Source organism: Pristiophorus japonicus, chromosome 17, assembly GCF_044704955.1.
Source record: "Pristiophorus japonicus isolate sPriJap1 chromosome 17, sPriJap1.hap1, whole genome shotgun sequence".
Lineage (NCBI taxonomy): Eukaryota > Metazoa > Chordata > Chondrichthyes > Pristiophoridae > Pristiophorus > Pristiophorus japonicus.
This window is the reverse complement of record NC_091993.1, coordinates 77,911,443-77,927,295: the sequence shown is the minus strand read 5'-3', so window position 1 is coordinate 77,927,295 and position 15,853 is coordinate 77,911,443.

The following is a 15,853-nucleotide window of genomic DNA, read 5'->3' as shown; positions in this document are numbered from 1 at the left end:
TTCCAGCGTCTAGTGTGGTCATGGGCCGCAGGAAGGTTTTAAAAATGAATCATCATTTATCCCATTGCTATTTGTGGGACCATGCTGTGTGCAAGTTAGCTGCCGCGTTTCCTACATTAGAACAGTGACTACACTTTGCCTCAACTACTCCATGTGGTAGCCAGTTCAACATTCTCGCCACTCTTGGAGTGAAGAAGTTTCTCCTGAATTTCTCATTGGATTTATTAGTGACTATCTTAGATTTTTGCCGCCTAGATTTAAGGGGCCGAAATCGCCTCCTGCCGAAAACGCGCCGCACCTACCACATTTCAGTTGTTTTCACCGGCGTGGTGGATGTGGTGGCCTCTTGGGCGAAATTCCGCTCTTTGGCCTTTTGTTTCCAACGGCCCGGAAGTCGGTCATAATGGGGGCGGAAATGCGGTGGTGAGCGGAAGTTCTCACACTAGTGGGGCGGAAGTGGGGGCGAGCGGAGTGTCCGCCACTGTCACTCATCAGTGCAGCGCTGATGACGTCATCGCCCTGGTGCATCACCACGGCTCTCCCCTTCACTTAAAGGGGAGAGCCTGTGCAATTCTTGAAGTTCGGTCCACTTGTCCACCAGGGAGTGTTTCGGCCTGGCACCCAAGAGGGGGTCCCAGGCTGCCTGTTGGCGACCCGGCCGAAACCAGGGGCATAATTGTCGACCCAACATGGCAGGTGATTTCTGCCGATAGCAAGCCTTAAGGGGAGGGGCAATTTCCGCCCCTTATACTCCCCACATTTCTTTTTAAAGTTGCAAGTTTTAAAAACTCCTGCCTTGGCTGAGGCAATTGATGGCTCTGTGATCCAAATACCAAATCAAAGAATGGTTACAGCACAGTAGGAGGCCAATCGGCCCGTCAAGCCCGTGCCGGCTCTCTCAGGTCACCTCAGCAAATCCGTAGCCCTGCAATTTTTCTTCTTTCAGGTACTTATCTAATTCCCTTTTGAAAACCATGATTGAGTCCACCACCCTTTCAGGCAGTGCATTCCAGATTCTAACCACTCGCTGCATAAAGTGTTTTTCCTCAGGTATCCTTTGGGTCTTCTGCCAATCACCTTAAATCTGTGCCCCCTGGTTCTCGAGCCTTCTGCCAATGGGAACAAGGTCTCTCTCTCTACTCTCTACTCAGGATTTTCGAACACTTATTTCTTTTCGAGATTTGATACTTATTTCAATGGCTCTTACACTAACTGCTGATAGACACATTGCTGTCAAGCTTAATGATATGTGCCAGTGCAGTCCAGATTTGATGTACGTGGTTAAAGTGGTATCATAGGTGATATGTGGGAGGCAGCAGTTATGTGGTTGCATGTGAATCTGTGTGTGTGTGGGATGGGATTATTATAGCAGGCTTAATGAGCAGAGCATGTAAAATACATTTACATGAGATACAGAGCATTGATTCAAACAAAGAAAATAGTGCCTGGGTGCAACGAACAGGAACTGATGAAGGCCCACCACGGCCAGGTCTCTGCCCTTACTACACTACCCTGGAATTCCTGGGGCCTGCACCTAAAGTAGTTGAAGACTAAGCATGTCAATTAGATTATAAGGGACAACTGGAGAAAAAACACCTGGGTGGGGGTCGTACTGGGGGTGTCCACAGACCAGAGAGTTTGCAACGGCCCCAGGAGGCAGCTTACAGAAACAAGGAGCCATCAGATATGGAACTTTTTAACACCCCCCTTAGGATGAGCTGCAAGTCTCAGCAGCCAAGAGTACTGCCGCAGGCCTCTTGGGCACATTACAACGGTCGGACTCCCAGTCGGCCCCAGAGAGGAAAATCTGCCCCATTTTGTTTTTCTGACACCCCTGTGAGTCCAGCCACTGTTATACAAGGAGGACTGTGGTTGAGAAGCGCAAGCTCCAGGAGCTGGAAATGCCATTACACGTGGGCAGATGGACATTATTCTTCAACGTGTGCAAGGTAATTATTTTGCCACGACACGTTCACCCTAATTAAATCAGTCTAAACTCACCTCTAATTCAGCTCTTAAAGTCTTGTGCCACCTCTTAAGCATACCTTCAATATGGGGTCATTTGGATACTGGGTGTAGTGTGTGGGTGCGTCACTGTAATTTTCTACTTATATGAATATCAATGTTTTAATTGCTGGATATTATATGAAGCTCAGTAGAATTTAGGAAAGTCTTTGTAGGCAGGTCTCTTTCAAGGCTTTGCTCTGAATCTATTCAAGTTGCGTAATAAATTGGTTTTGATGCCAGCGAACACATGCATGCTCTATCCCATCAGCTGACTCATGCTACACTGAAATGGGTGTAGGTAGAACTGTTGCTTAATCAATTCTGAATTCAGATCAAACTATTATTACAATTCACATAATAAGCCGAGTTCATCGTCTTTCATGAGTTTATCTCGATGAAGCCTGGCAATATCATCAAACTCGTTCCTTACTGCACGTGCGGTAACAATGCAGGCGGTTCCACAGCCTAGCAATGGGATCATTGGGCTCAATTTTCCCCAATGATTTGCACGTTTTTTTGGCGCAGGCTGCTTTTTCTGGCCCAAGTTTAAAAATACAAGTTTCCCCAATTTGTACCAGCGTAACTCAGTTAGTTACGATTTTTTTAGGTTAGTTTTTTTTTTCAGTCAAACCAATTCTGGCCAGTTAGGCAAGTTTGGCCAGCTGAGAGTTACTCCAGTTCTTCTTAGGCCAGTGTATGTGGCCTCTGTAGAAAAACCTTCTGGTGAGTTAAGGAAATCGGCGCAGGTAAGGAAATTGGTGCAGCAGATGCCCGGACAGCATCAGCAGGAGAGGTAAGAGAGAGTGGGGAGGGGGGCTGGAGGTCTTTCGGGTATAGTTAGGTGCAGGGACTGGGAGGGAGGAGGCCATTCGGCCTGGGATAGGTGCGGGGATCGGGACCTGGAGGATTTTCGGCCTGAGATTGGAGCGGGGATCAGCACCGGCATCGGGAGGTGGGGGGGATTTTAATAATTTAATGCAGCAAGTTGCTATAATGTGTGTGTGTTTGGTAAGTTGCTGCAATGTTTAACGTGCTTCTGCAGGTTGCGAGCTAGCCGTATGCTTCATTTTCTAGCCTCAGCCCGCATTGTGTCCCTGGTTACCATGGCAACACAATCTTTTTGGCACAGATCAAGGCTCCACCCCGAAAACTAAATGACAGGCTCGGTGGCGGCAAAATGAAGAAATCAAATGGGGAAACTTGGAAGATTTTTTTTGGGTGTACTTGAGCCCCCCCAAAAAACGGGTGTAACTCTTCAAGTACACCAAAAAACAGCTTTGGGGAAAATTGAGCCCATTAACTGTGATGAAAACAAAATGATACTCAACAGCACTTAATTATTACATAATGTTCCACGCCATGATGCTGTTTGGAACATGTTTGAAACCAACCCCATCATAAACAAGACAATCATGAGTCATGGCATTTTGCAAGAGTTCTATTCATTCATAGTGAAAGATCATCATAACTTCTTGTATTTTTATTTGCACTTGCAAGGTAATTCCAACAGTGAGCCTAGTAATCTTTTTAGTCCACCAATGAACATATACGTACCTCTATCCTCCTGATAGCAATGGGCTCTTACTCTGCAAGGGTTTATTTAGATCTCACTACCCCACCAACTCTTGGGAATCCCTGGCCTAAGACCACTCAAAATGGAGGAGGAGCATCCGAGAAGGCACTGGACACTTCACGCCTCTTTGCTGGAAGCACGTGGAAGCCAAGTATAAAAAGTGGAAGGAGCGCACGACAAATCAAGCACCCCACCCACCCGTCCCTCCAACCATCGTTTGCCCCACTTGTGACAGAGACTGTAAGATCCAGGATTGGTCCCATCAGTCACTTTAGAACTCATTTTAGTGTGGAAGCAAGTCATCCTCGACTCCGGGGGACTGCCTAAGAAGGAGAAGACATGAATGTACTTACCTCTCTTCTACTTGGGGCAATGGGCTCTTACTCTGCAAGGGTTCGTGTATTTCTCACTAGGTCACTGGATTGCATGAACCAATGCACCTACCTCCTCCTCCCTCCCATAACAGCCTACAAGAATATCCAGCTATTCAAATAAGCACACTCAAAAGCTTGGAGGATTTTATTTGGATTCATTTGTGACTCCCTCACACTAGGTCCTGATCTGGCCAATGCTCTGCGATTTGTACACCCGAAGAGTAGGCTCTCTTGAGCACTAGGCTAGTTTTCCCTTCCGCCAACAGTTTAGAATCCATCCTGCTCTCTGGTATGAAGGAAAAACGCAAAAGCCTGTCAGCAATGCATTTTTCCTGGCGTCGGCTTAACTCCAGGGCAAAGATACTACCTGCAGGAGCAAGCATGTTTAAAATTGGCATTAAACATGTGTCAGAATGAAAAGGTCACAGGCCGTGTTCCATATGGTCTCTAAGCTAATGGGCCAGCCACTAACAATGCTTGTCAAGTCAAAAAGTCATGGTACCTTGGAAAGGTAATTGCAAATAACTTACATTCTACTGTGATACGGCATTTGTGTGACTTGTGGAATCTTTACAAACAATGGCAGTCAGTAATAACATGCTATCTGGTAAAGCAGGAGTGGCCAAACCAGTTTAAATAGCTTATGGGAAATATTGTCCACCCTTATTTCAGGGAAACCATGTGACTAATCTCCTGGAGAATGCCCTTCATTCTGTTCACTCTGTCATGCAATGTCTTATTATGTACTTTATGTAACTTTTGAAGCACAGACAGGCTTGGTGTTTTTTTTCCCCTTTGGCTAAAATAATTTTGGTTCAAAGCTGAAATCATTTTGCACCAACAGCAAACTGACAATGTGCCAGTGATTCAGAACTCCCGCAGCCCCCGCCACTCTCCCCCTCCAATGGATTGCGTATCTTCAAAGATTTAACTAAAAAAATTTAAAAATCATGGGGCCAAAATTTGGTGCTGCCCCGTTTGGGGGCGGGAACCTTTCCGAGGCGGGACTTCCAATTGCCGACCCCTCTCCTGCGATCCTTCCCCTGCGATCCCGACCCCTGACCGACCCCTTTCCTACGATACCGACCCCTGACCGACCCCTCTCCTACGATACCGACCCCTCTCTGCGATCCCGACCCCTGACCGACCCCTCTCTGCGATCCCGACCCCTGACCGACCCCTCTATGCGATCCCGACCCCTGGCCAACTCCTCTATGCGATACCGACCCCTGACCGACCCCTCTCCTACGATACCGACCCCTGACCAACCCCTCTCTGCAATCCCGACCCCTGACCGACCCCTCTCTGCGATCCTGACCCCTGACCAACCTCTCTCTGCAATCCCGACCCCTGACCGACACCTCTCTGCGATCTCGACCCCTGACCGACCCCTCTCTGCGATCTCGACCCCTGACCGACCCCTCTTTGCGATCTCGACCCCTGACCGACACCTCTCCTGCGATCCTGACCCCTGACCGAAACCTCTCCTGCGATCCCTCCCCCTGACCGACCCCTCTCTGCGATCCTGACCCCTGACCGACCCCTCTCTGTGATCCCGACCCCTGACCGACCCCTCTCTGCGATCTCGACCCCTGACCGACCCCTCTCTGCGATCCTGACCCCTGACCGACCCCTCTCTTATTTCTTTCATAATGTCAAAAAGGACCGGAGTGTCCTTCACTTTACCGAACATAGTTTTAAAATGTTTTTAGTAAATATTTTATAATTGTTATGTATAAATTAATGACAGTATGGAATGTGATTATATAAACACACACTTGCCTAAGGCATGGGTAAGGATAGAAGATATGGAAGACAGACTAGCCATCAAAGTTGACAGTACAATCTTCATCATTACAAATGGGTATGATTTGGTAGCCATTACAGAAACGTGGTTGCAGGGTGGCCAAGACTGGGAATTAAACATACAGGGGTATCTGACAATTCGGAAGGATAGACAAGAAGGGAAAGGGGGTGGGGTAGCTCTGTTAATAAAGGATGATATCAGGGCAGTTGTGAGAGATGATATTGGCTCTAATGAACAAAATGTTGAATCATTGTGGGTGGAGATTAGAGATAGTAAGGGGAAAAAGTCACTGGTGGGCGTAGTTTATAGGCCCCCAAATAATAACTTCACGGTGGGGCGGACAATAATCAAGGGAATAATAGAGGCATGTGAAAAAGGAATGGCAGTAATCATGGGGGATTTTAACCTACATATCGATTGGTCAACTCAAATCGCACGGGGTAGCCTGGAGGAGGAATTCATAGAATGCATACGGGATTGTTTCTGAGAACAGTATGTTACAGAACCTACAAGAGAGCAAGCTATCTTAGATCTGGTCCTGTGTAATGAGACAGGAATAATAAACGATCTCCTAGTAAAAGATCCTCTCGGAATGAGTGATCACAGTATGGTTGAATTTGTAATACAGATTGAGGGTGAGGAAATAGTGTCTCAAACGAGCATACTATGTTTAAACAAAGGGGACAACAGTGGGATGAGGGCAGAGTTAGCTAAAGTAGACTGGGAACATAGACTAAACGGTGGTACAATTGAGGAACAGTGAAGGACTTTTAAGGAGCTCTTTCATAGTGCGCAACAAAAATATATTCCAGTGAAAAAGAAGGGCGGTAAGAGAAGGGATAACCAGCCGTGGATAACCAAGGAAATAAAGGAGAGTATCAAATTAAAAACCAATGCGTATAAGGTGGCTAAGGTTAGTGGGAAACTAGAAGATTGGGAAAATTTTAAACGACAGAAAGTATGACTAAGAAAGGAAAGATAGATTACGAAAGTAAACTTGCACAAAACATAAAAACAGATAGTAAAAGCTTTTACCGATATATAAAAAGGAAAAGTGTGACTAAAGTAAATGTTGGTCCTTTAGAAGATGAGAAGGGGGATTTAGTAATGGGAAATGTGAAAATGGCTGAGACCTGAAACAATTATTTTGCTTCGGTCTTCACAGTGGAAGACACAAAAACCATGCCAAAAATTGCTGGTCACAGGAATGTGGGAAGGGAGGACCTTGAGACAATCACTATCACTAGGGAGGTAGTGCTGGACAGGCTAATGGGACTCAAGGTAGACAAGTCCCCTGGTCCTGATGAAATGCATCTCAGGGTATTAAAAGAGATGGCGGAAGTTATAGCAGATGCATTGGTTATAATCTACCAAAATTCTCTGGACTCTGGGGAGGTACCAGTGGATTGGAAAGCAGCTAATATAACACCTCTATTTAAAAAGGGGGGCAGATAAAAGGCAGGTAACTATAGGCCGGTTAGTTTAACATCTGTAGTGGGGAAAATGCTTGAAGCTATCATTAAGGAAGAAATAGCGGGACATCTAGATAGGAATAGTGCAATCAAGCAGACGCAGCATGGATTCATGAAGGGGAAATCATGTTTAACTAATTTACTGGAATTCTTTGAAGATATAATGAGCATAGTGGATATAGGTGTACCGATGGATGTGGTGTATTTAGATTTCCAAAAGGCATTCGATAAGGTGCCACACAAAAAGTTACTGCAGAAGATAAAGGTACGCGGAGTCAGCGGAAATGTATTAGCATGGATAGAGAATTGGCTGGCTAACAGAAAGCAGAGAGTCGGGATAAATGGGTCCTTTTCAGGTTGGAAATCGGTGGTTAGTGGTGTGCCACAGGGATCGGTGCTGGGACCACAACTGTTTACAATATACATAGATGACCTGGAAGAGGGGACAGAGTGTAGTGTAACAAAATTTGCAGATGACACAAAGATTAGTGGGGAAGTGGGTTGTGTGGAGGATACAGAGAGGCTGCAAAGAGATTTAGATAGGTTAAGCGAATGGGCTAAGGTTTGGCAGATGGAATTCAATGTCGGAAAATGTGAGCTCATCCACCTTGGAAAAAAAACAGTAAAAGGGAATATTATTTGAATGGGGAGAAATTACAACATGCTGCGGTGCAGAGGGACCTGGGGGTCCTTGTGCATGAATCCCAAAAAGTTAGTTTTCAGGTGCAGCAGGTAATCAGGAAGGCAAATGGAATGTTGGCCTTCATTGCGAGAGGGATGGAGTACAAAAGTAGGGAGGTCCTGCTGCAACAGTACAGGGTATTGGTGAGGCCGCACCTGGAGTACTGCGTGCAGTTTTGGTCACCTTACTTAAGGAAGGATATACTAGCTTTGGAGGGGGTACAGAGACGATTCACTCGGCTGATTCCGGAGATGAGGGGGTTACCTTATGATGATAGATTGAGTAGACTGGGTCTTTACTCGTTGGAGTTCAGAAGGATGAGGGGTGATCTTATAGAAACATTTAAAATAATGAAAGGGATAGACAAGATAGAGGCAGAGAGGTTGTTTCCACTAGTCGGGGAGACGAGAATTAGGGGGCACAGCCTCAAAATACGGGGGAGCCAATTTAAAACCGAGTTGAGAAGGAATTTCTTCTCCCAGGGGGTTGTGAATCTGTGGAATTCTCTGCCCAGGGAAGCAGTTGAGGCTAGCTCATTGAATGTATTCAAATCACAGATAGATAAATTTTTAATCAATAAGGGAATTAAGGGGTATGGGGAGCGGGCGTGTATGTGGAGCTGAGTCCACGGCCAAATCAGCTATGATCTTTTTGAATGGCGGAGCAGGCTCGAGGGGCTAGATGGCCTACTCCTGTTCCTAATTCTTATGTTCTTATATTCTTATTTGACTGTAAGAGACTTTTTCGTACTTGGCATTGGCCATGAAACCATACTTCGCAAGCTTTTGACTGTAGAGATCCCAACCTTGAGTAAGGCCATAGCGATAGCCCAGGCGTTCATTGCCACCAGTGACAATACGAAGCAAATCTCTCAGCACACAAGTGCTGCTACAAGTACTGTGAACAAAGAGATATTGTTTTCAAATCGTAACGTACAGGGCAGGTCACACATACCTGCAGCTACACGTCTGCAGATGTCTCAGAGTCCACCATCAAGGGTGATGAATGCAAGGCCATTGGTGCTGTGGGGGTGATCATCATTTCCATTCATGCCGATACAAAGAGTACATTTGCTGTGGAACAATGGGACACCTCCAACGAGTGTGCCGGCGAGCTGCTAAGCCTGTTAAACCTGCAAAGCACCATGTTGCAGAGGAGGACAGATCCGCGGAGGATCATGACAGCTTCAGATAGAGGAGGCAGAGGTATGTGGGGTGCACTTATTCACCACGAATTGTCCCCCAATAATGCTGAATGTTGAACTAAATGGACTCCCCGTGTCAATGGAGCTGAACACGGGCGCGAGGCAGTCCATCATGGGCAAAAAGACTTTCTAAAGTTTGTGGTGCAACAAGGCCTCAAGGCCAGTCTTAACTCCAGTTCGCAGGAAACTAAGAACTTACATGAAATAACTGATTCCTGTAATGGGCAGTGCTACTGTAAAGGTCTCCTACGATGGAGCGGTGCACAAGCTACCACTCTGGGTGGTACCGGGCGATGGTCCCACGCTGCTCGGCAGGAGCTGGCTGGGAAAGATATGCTGGAACTGGGACGACACTTCGTGTGCCCGGGTCTTAAGCAAATTTCTTTCGCTGTTCAAACCAGGCATCGGGAAATTCCAAGGAGCAAAAGTGCAGATCCACCTAATTCCGGGGGCGCGACCCATCCATCACAAGGTGAGAGCAGTACCGTACATGATGAGAGAAAGGGTAGAGATCGAGCTAGACCGGCTGCAACAAGAGGGCATTATTTCACCGATCGAGTTGAGCAAGTGGACCAGTCCTATTGTCCCAGTCCTCAAGGGAGACGGTACTATCAGAATCTGTGGCGATTACAAAGTAACTATCAATCGTTTCTCCCTGTAGGACCAATACCCACTACGAAAGGCCGACGACCTCTTTGCAACGCTGGCGGGAGGAAAGACGTTCACGAAGCTGGATCTGACATCAGCCTACATGACGCAGGAACTGGAGGAATCATCGAAGCCCCTCACCTGCATCAGCATGCACAAAGGTCTTTTTGTTTATAACAGATGCCTGTTTGGAATCCGATCGGCGGTGGCGATATTCCAGAGAAACATGGAAAGTTTACTGAAGTCAGTCCTGCACACCGTGGTCTTTCAGGACAACATCTTGGTCACAGGTCGGAACATAGTCGAGCATCTGCAGAACCTGGAGGGGGTTCTTAGTCAACTCAACCGCATGGGGCTCAGGTTAAAACGCTCGAAGTGCATTTTCCTGTCACCTGAAGTGGAGTTCTTGGGAAGGAGGATTGCAGTGGATGACATCAGGCCCACCAATGCGAAGACGGAGGCAATCGGGAATGCACCGAGGCCACAGAACGTGACGGAGCTGTAGTCGTTTCTGGGATTCTTGAACTACTTTGGTAACTTCTTACCGGGTCTCAGCACCTTGCTAGAACACTACATGTCTTACCACGAAAAGGCGGTGAATGGGTTTGGGGCAAAAGCCAAGAAAATGCCTTTGTAAAAATGAGAACATTTTTCTGCTCAAACAAATTGCTTGTGTTGTATGATCCATGTAAGCATTTGGCACGAGCATGTGATGCGTCGTCATATGGCGTCGGGTGTGTATTGCAACAAGCTAATGATTTCGGGAAACTGCAACCAGTTGCTTATGCATCCAGGAGTCTGTCTAAGGCTGAGAGAGCCTACAGCATGACTGAAAAAGAAGCGTTAACATATAGGGTAAAGAGAATGCATCAATACATGTTTGGGCTAAAATTCGAATTGGAAACTGACCATAAGCCACTTATATCCCTATTTTCCGAGAGTAAAGGGATAAATACCAACGCATCGGCCCGCATCCAGAGATGGGCGCTCACGTTGTCCGCATACAACTACGCCATCCACCACAGGCCAGGCACAGAAAACTGTGCCGATGCTCTCAGTCGCTGCCATTGCCCACCACGGGGATGGAAATGGCGCAGCCTGCAGATCTAGCCATGGTTATGGAAGCATTTGAGAGTGAGCAATCACCCATCACTGCCCGGCAGATCAAAACCTGGACAAGCCAGGACCCCTTATTATCTCTAGTCAAAAGCTGTGTGCTTCACGGGAGCTGGTCCAGTGTCCCAGTGGAAATGCAGGAAGAGATAAAATCGTTCCAGCGGCGCAAAGATGAAATGTCTATATAGGCAGATTGCTTTCTGTGGGGCAATCGAGTAGTGGTCCCCAAGAAGGGCAGAGACACCTTCATCAATGACCTCCACAGTACCCACCCAGGCATCTTAATGATGCAAGCAATAGCCAGATCCCACGTGTGGTGGCCCGGTATTGATGCGGACTTAGAGTCCTGCGTTCACAGATGTACTACATGCTCGCAGTTAAGCAATGTACCCAGGGAGGCGCCGCTAAGTTTATGGTCTTGGCCCACCAAACCATAGTCTAGGGTACACGTCGACTATGCAGGCCCGTTCTTGGGTAAAACGTTCCTTGTGGTTGTAGACGTGTACTCCAAGTGGATTGAATGTGAGATAATGTCGGCTAACACGTCCGTTGCCACTACTGAAAGCCTGCAGGCCATGTTTGCCACACACGGCTTACCCGATGTCCTGGTGAGTGACAACAGGCCATGTTTTACCAGTGCTGAGTTCAAAGAATTCATGACCGGTAATGGGATCAAACATGTCACATCTGCCCTGTTTAAACCAGCATCAAATGGTCAGGCAGAGAGAGCAGTGTAAACCATCAAGCAAGGCTTGAAGAGGGTAACCGAAGGCTCACTGCAGACTCACCTATCCTGAGTCCTGCTTAGCTTCCGCACGAGACCCCACTCACTCACTGGGATCCCACCTGCTGAACTGCTCATGAAAAGAGCACTTAAGACAAGGCTCTCGTTAGTTCACCCTGATCTACATGAACAGGTAGAGAGTAGGCGGCTTCAACAAAGTGCATACCATGATAGCACAAATTTGTCAGGCGAGATTGAAATCAATGATCCTGTATTTGTACTAAATTATGGACAAGGTCCCAAGTGGCTTCCCGGCACTGTCGTGGCCAAAGAGGGGAGCAGGGTGTTTTGGGTCAAACTTTCAAATGGACTCATTCACCGGAAACACTGGGACCAAATCAAACTCAGATTCACGGACTATCCTGAGCAACCCATCTTGGACCCTACCTTTTTTGATCCACCAACACACACACCAGTGGCAACCGGCACCACGGTTGACCATGAAGCAGAACCCATCATCCACAGCAGCCCTGCAGGGCCCAACATACCAGGCAGCCCAGCAAGGCCAGCTGCACAGCAGTCCAGCGAGGGCCCAACAAATGATTCAACAACACCAGCTTTCACACCGAGATGATCAATCAGGGCAGGAAGGGCCCTAGATCGACTCACATTGTAAAGAGTTACACTATTGACTTTGGCGGGGGAGTGTTGTTATATATGTGGACTTGTATTTACTCTGTGCAGCCACCAGTGGGTTCATGACTTGGAGTCCCAAAGGATCCCATAATCCCTTGGGAGCACAGGTATTTAAGGAGGCTACACAGGTTGGAGAGGCACTCTGGAGACCTGCAATAAAAGACGAAGGTCACACTTTACTTTGAGCTCACAGTGTTCAGTCTGACTCTTTCTCCATACACAACAGTAATGGTGATGGTTGAGGGATAAACGTTGCCCAGTTCACCAGTTTGGCCTGGTAGCATTCCTAAAATTATTGGAGGTAATCAAGAATGAGCTGGTGTTAGCACTGCTCCACCTTCAATATACCCTCTTCATCTTTGAATTATCCCCTTTTTCTGCTGCTCAATCGCCATTGTTTCTATCAGTTCTGTAACGCACTCTGAGCTGTTTCTGTGTATGCTGTAGACATGTCATCTGTTGTTGTTGGCCTTTGGTTTGTTATTTATGGCATATAAGTCACTATACTTGGATTCTTCTGGTGTGTCGTGGACACAAACATACTTCTTATTAACAGGTCACCTTTAAGCAAAGGTACAGTGTTTGAATTATGAAGGGTTTGTTGTTTATACATCAACATGACTTAATGATTTGGAAGGGGTCGACATAAAAATAGACACAATGGAATTGGTTTAACTCTACCTGCCCGGGGGAAACTGGACGGAAACAGTTAAAATCCACCGGGTGACTTACCCGCTGATGTTCCATCTGGTGTTGATCCCGCTATTTTCGATTTTTACCAGCACTTTTGAATAGGCAGTTGAGTGGCTTGCCCAAAGCCGACAGGGTCCTTCTTTAAATAGGCAGCTCAAGGTCTGATGACATCATCGGGTCCCAACTGCAATTTTGACTCCAGCTGTGGCTTTCCTACCTGGTGGTGGCCTGACAGAAGAGGCCAGTGAAGGTAAGTGTTTTATTATCCTTTGTGGAGCCAGGAGCACTAATCTGGGCCCTCACAAGGAAAGTTTTGGCCTCCCTGAATATGAATTACCCCTCCTTCCCGGCCCGATTCTGACTGGACAGTGCATTCAAACAGATCCAACTGAGCGGGAACTCACCCAGATAGAGACCCAGACTAATCTTCATTGGTAGTAAAGCTTCATTGCCTTCTCTGCAAGAAACAAGGTCCTTTTTGTGTCATTTACATTATTGCATACTCTCTCTCATCAGGACAAGGGGCAATGGGAGTTACAAAGTATATGTTTCCCTTCACTGACGCTTTTGGAATTTGATTACAATATCAGAGTCCTTACATTTCTCTCAACCTCAGAACTATGCTCATAGTGTTACAGTCCTTTGTACTAGTTTCAAACAAGTAGAATTGTTTTATATGTAATAGATCAAGGCAGGCAAAAAGGTATTTTATGAATCAGTCTTGTTCCTAGTGGGAATAATTATACCTGCACTTCGTAAACCAGGAATGAGTTTAGACTTGAGATCTGACTATGTGGGGAGTTTACAGCTGAATAGCTTGACTGTCCTTTGAATTGTTTGGGTACATCAATCAATTGGAAGCTTTTGTCCTGCCACTGGTGTATTTTGATGCCAGTATTTCAGTGTCCAATGACACATCCAGCTCCCAATTACTGCCTGGTTACTCATCAAGCACTTTCACTCTATCTCACCACACAAAGACTAATGTGTTCTGAAAATTGTGATTTTTGATTGAGAACCCTGTGCAATTGGGGAAGACACTTTCTATAAAACCCCACGCAGGTTAAAAACCAGAGGAAATGAGACAAGGTAAATCGTAAAGCAGTAATGGCAACATTTGAGAGGTAATTCTGCGATCGGACACACCCGGTCGAGAGCAATGCTGGTAGAGAGCATGGGCTCAATTTTCCCGGGTCATTTGCACCAGTTTTTTGGTGCGCGCTGTTTTTTTGGTGCATTTATTTTTTTCAAAGTTTCCTCTTGCGATCTGCGCCGGCGTAACTGAGTTAGTTACGATTTTTCTAGAGCAGGTTTTTTTTTTACGACTGCCGGTTTTTATAATTTTTCGCAGTTCGGCCAACATCTTTTCCTCCTAGGCCGACGAATTTGGCCACTCCCAAAAAACCCTTCTGGGCACTTAAGAAAACCAGAGCACATTAACAAATCAGCGCTGAAAGACGCCATTGTTTTTGATCAAAGATTTTGGAGGGAGTCAAGAACACTGTAAAAATCAATAATAGAGTTCAACTTTTTTTTACCTGTCAACGTAATAAATGGAAGTTTGTTGGATTTCAAAAGTTTTCTCTTTTTTTAACTCACACGCCATCACCAAATGTCTTGAAGTAGGGCTGGAGGGTCGTAGCTTTGGCCGGCAGAATCGGCCCCACGTCCAGATACAGCGGCTCGGGGCTCGGCTGGAAAACAAGCCCGGGGAGTTGGGGCGGGTGGGGGGAAGAGAGCGAGCTGCCGATCGGAAGGCTTCTGCAGACTGAGCCTGTGGAGTAAGGTGCTGATCGTAAGGCTTCTGAAGAGTGCAGTGAATAGTGGGGGGGGGGGAGGGGAGAGGGGGGGGGGAGGGGGAGGGGGAGGGGGAGAGGGGGGGGAGGGGGAGAGGGGGGGAGAGGGGGAGAGGAGGGGGGGAGAGGGGGAGAGGGGGGGGAGGGGGAGAGGAGGGGGGGGGAGAGGGGGAGAGGGGGGGGAGGGGGAGGGGGAGAGGGGGGGGAGGGGGAAGGGGGAGAGGGGGAGGGGGGGGGAGAGGGAGAGAGAAGGGGAGGTCACAAGACTGCAATTAGTTAAGGAGGGGGGGAGAGAGGAGAAGTCACAAGACCTTTGGAGTGGTCCCTCCATACAGACCTTGGGGAGAGAAAACTGTGAACCTGTCCTGCCTGCTTTCCTGCCATTTTGAGCTTATTTCAAAGGTAAAAATTCAAGTATGGGGCAATACTGACAATGCCATACCTTGAGTGAGCCTTTGGCGTCATGGTGCTACGTAGGAGACAATTGATTCAATGTCATCGCATCAGGATCATAAGAGCCCACAGGGTGCTGGGCAGGAGGCCTTACCCACCTCGGGTATATCGAGACAGGCATTCGTACCTGCACCTGAGTGATGCAGACTGTTTCAGAAGGCTGCGTTTCCGCAAAGAAGTTGTGACTGAGATCTGTGAGTTTGTCAAAGCAGACCTGCAACCTAGAAGCATCAGGAGGATTGCTTTGTCAATTGAGTGAAGGTTACAGGTGCACTTTCATTCTATGCCTCCAGCTCATTTCAAGCTACAACTGGGGATGTGTGCGCCATCTCTCAACATGCAACACATGTCTCCATTCGCCAGGTCACGGCTGCACTGTACGCGCATAGGAATGACTTCATAAAGTTCCCCATGACCGCCCAGGCAATCCAGGACGGGGCTGTGGGCATCTCCAGGATTGCTGGTTTCCCAAATGTACAGGGCTGCATTCATTGTACCCTTTGGAGGATTCCGAGATGTACAGGAACAGAAAAGGCTTCCACTCCACACAGCTCGTGTGTGGCGACTTGCATCGTATCATGCCAGTCGATGCAAGATACCCTGGGAGC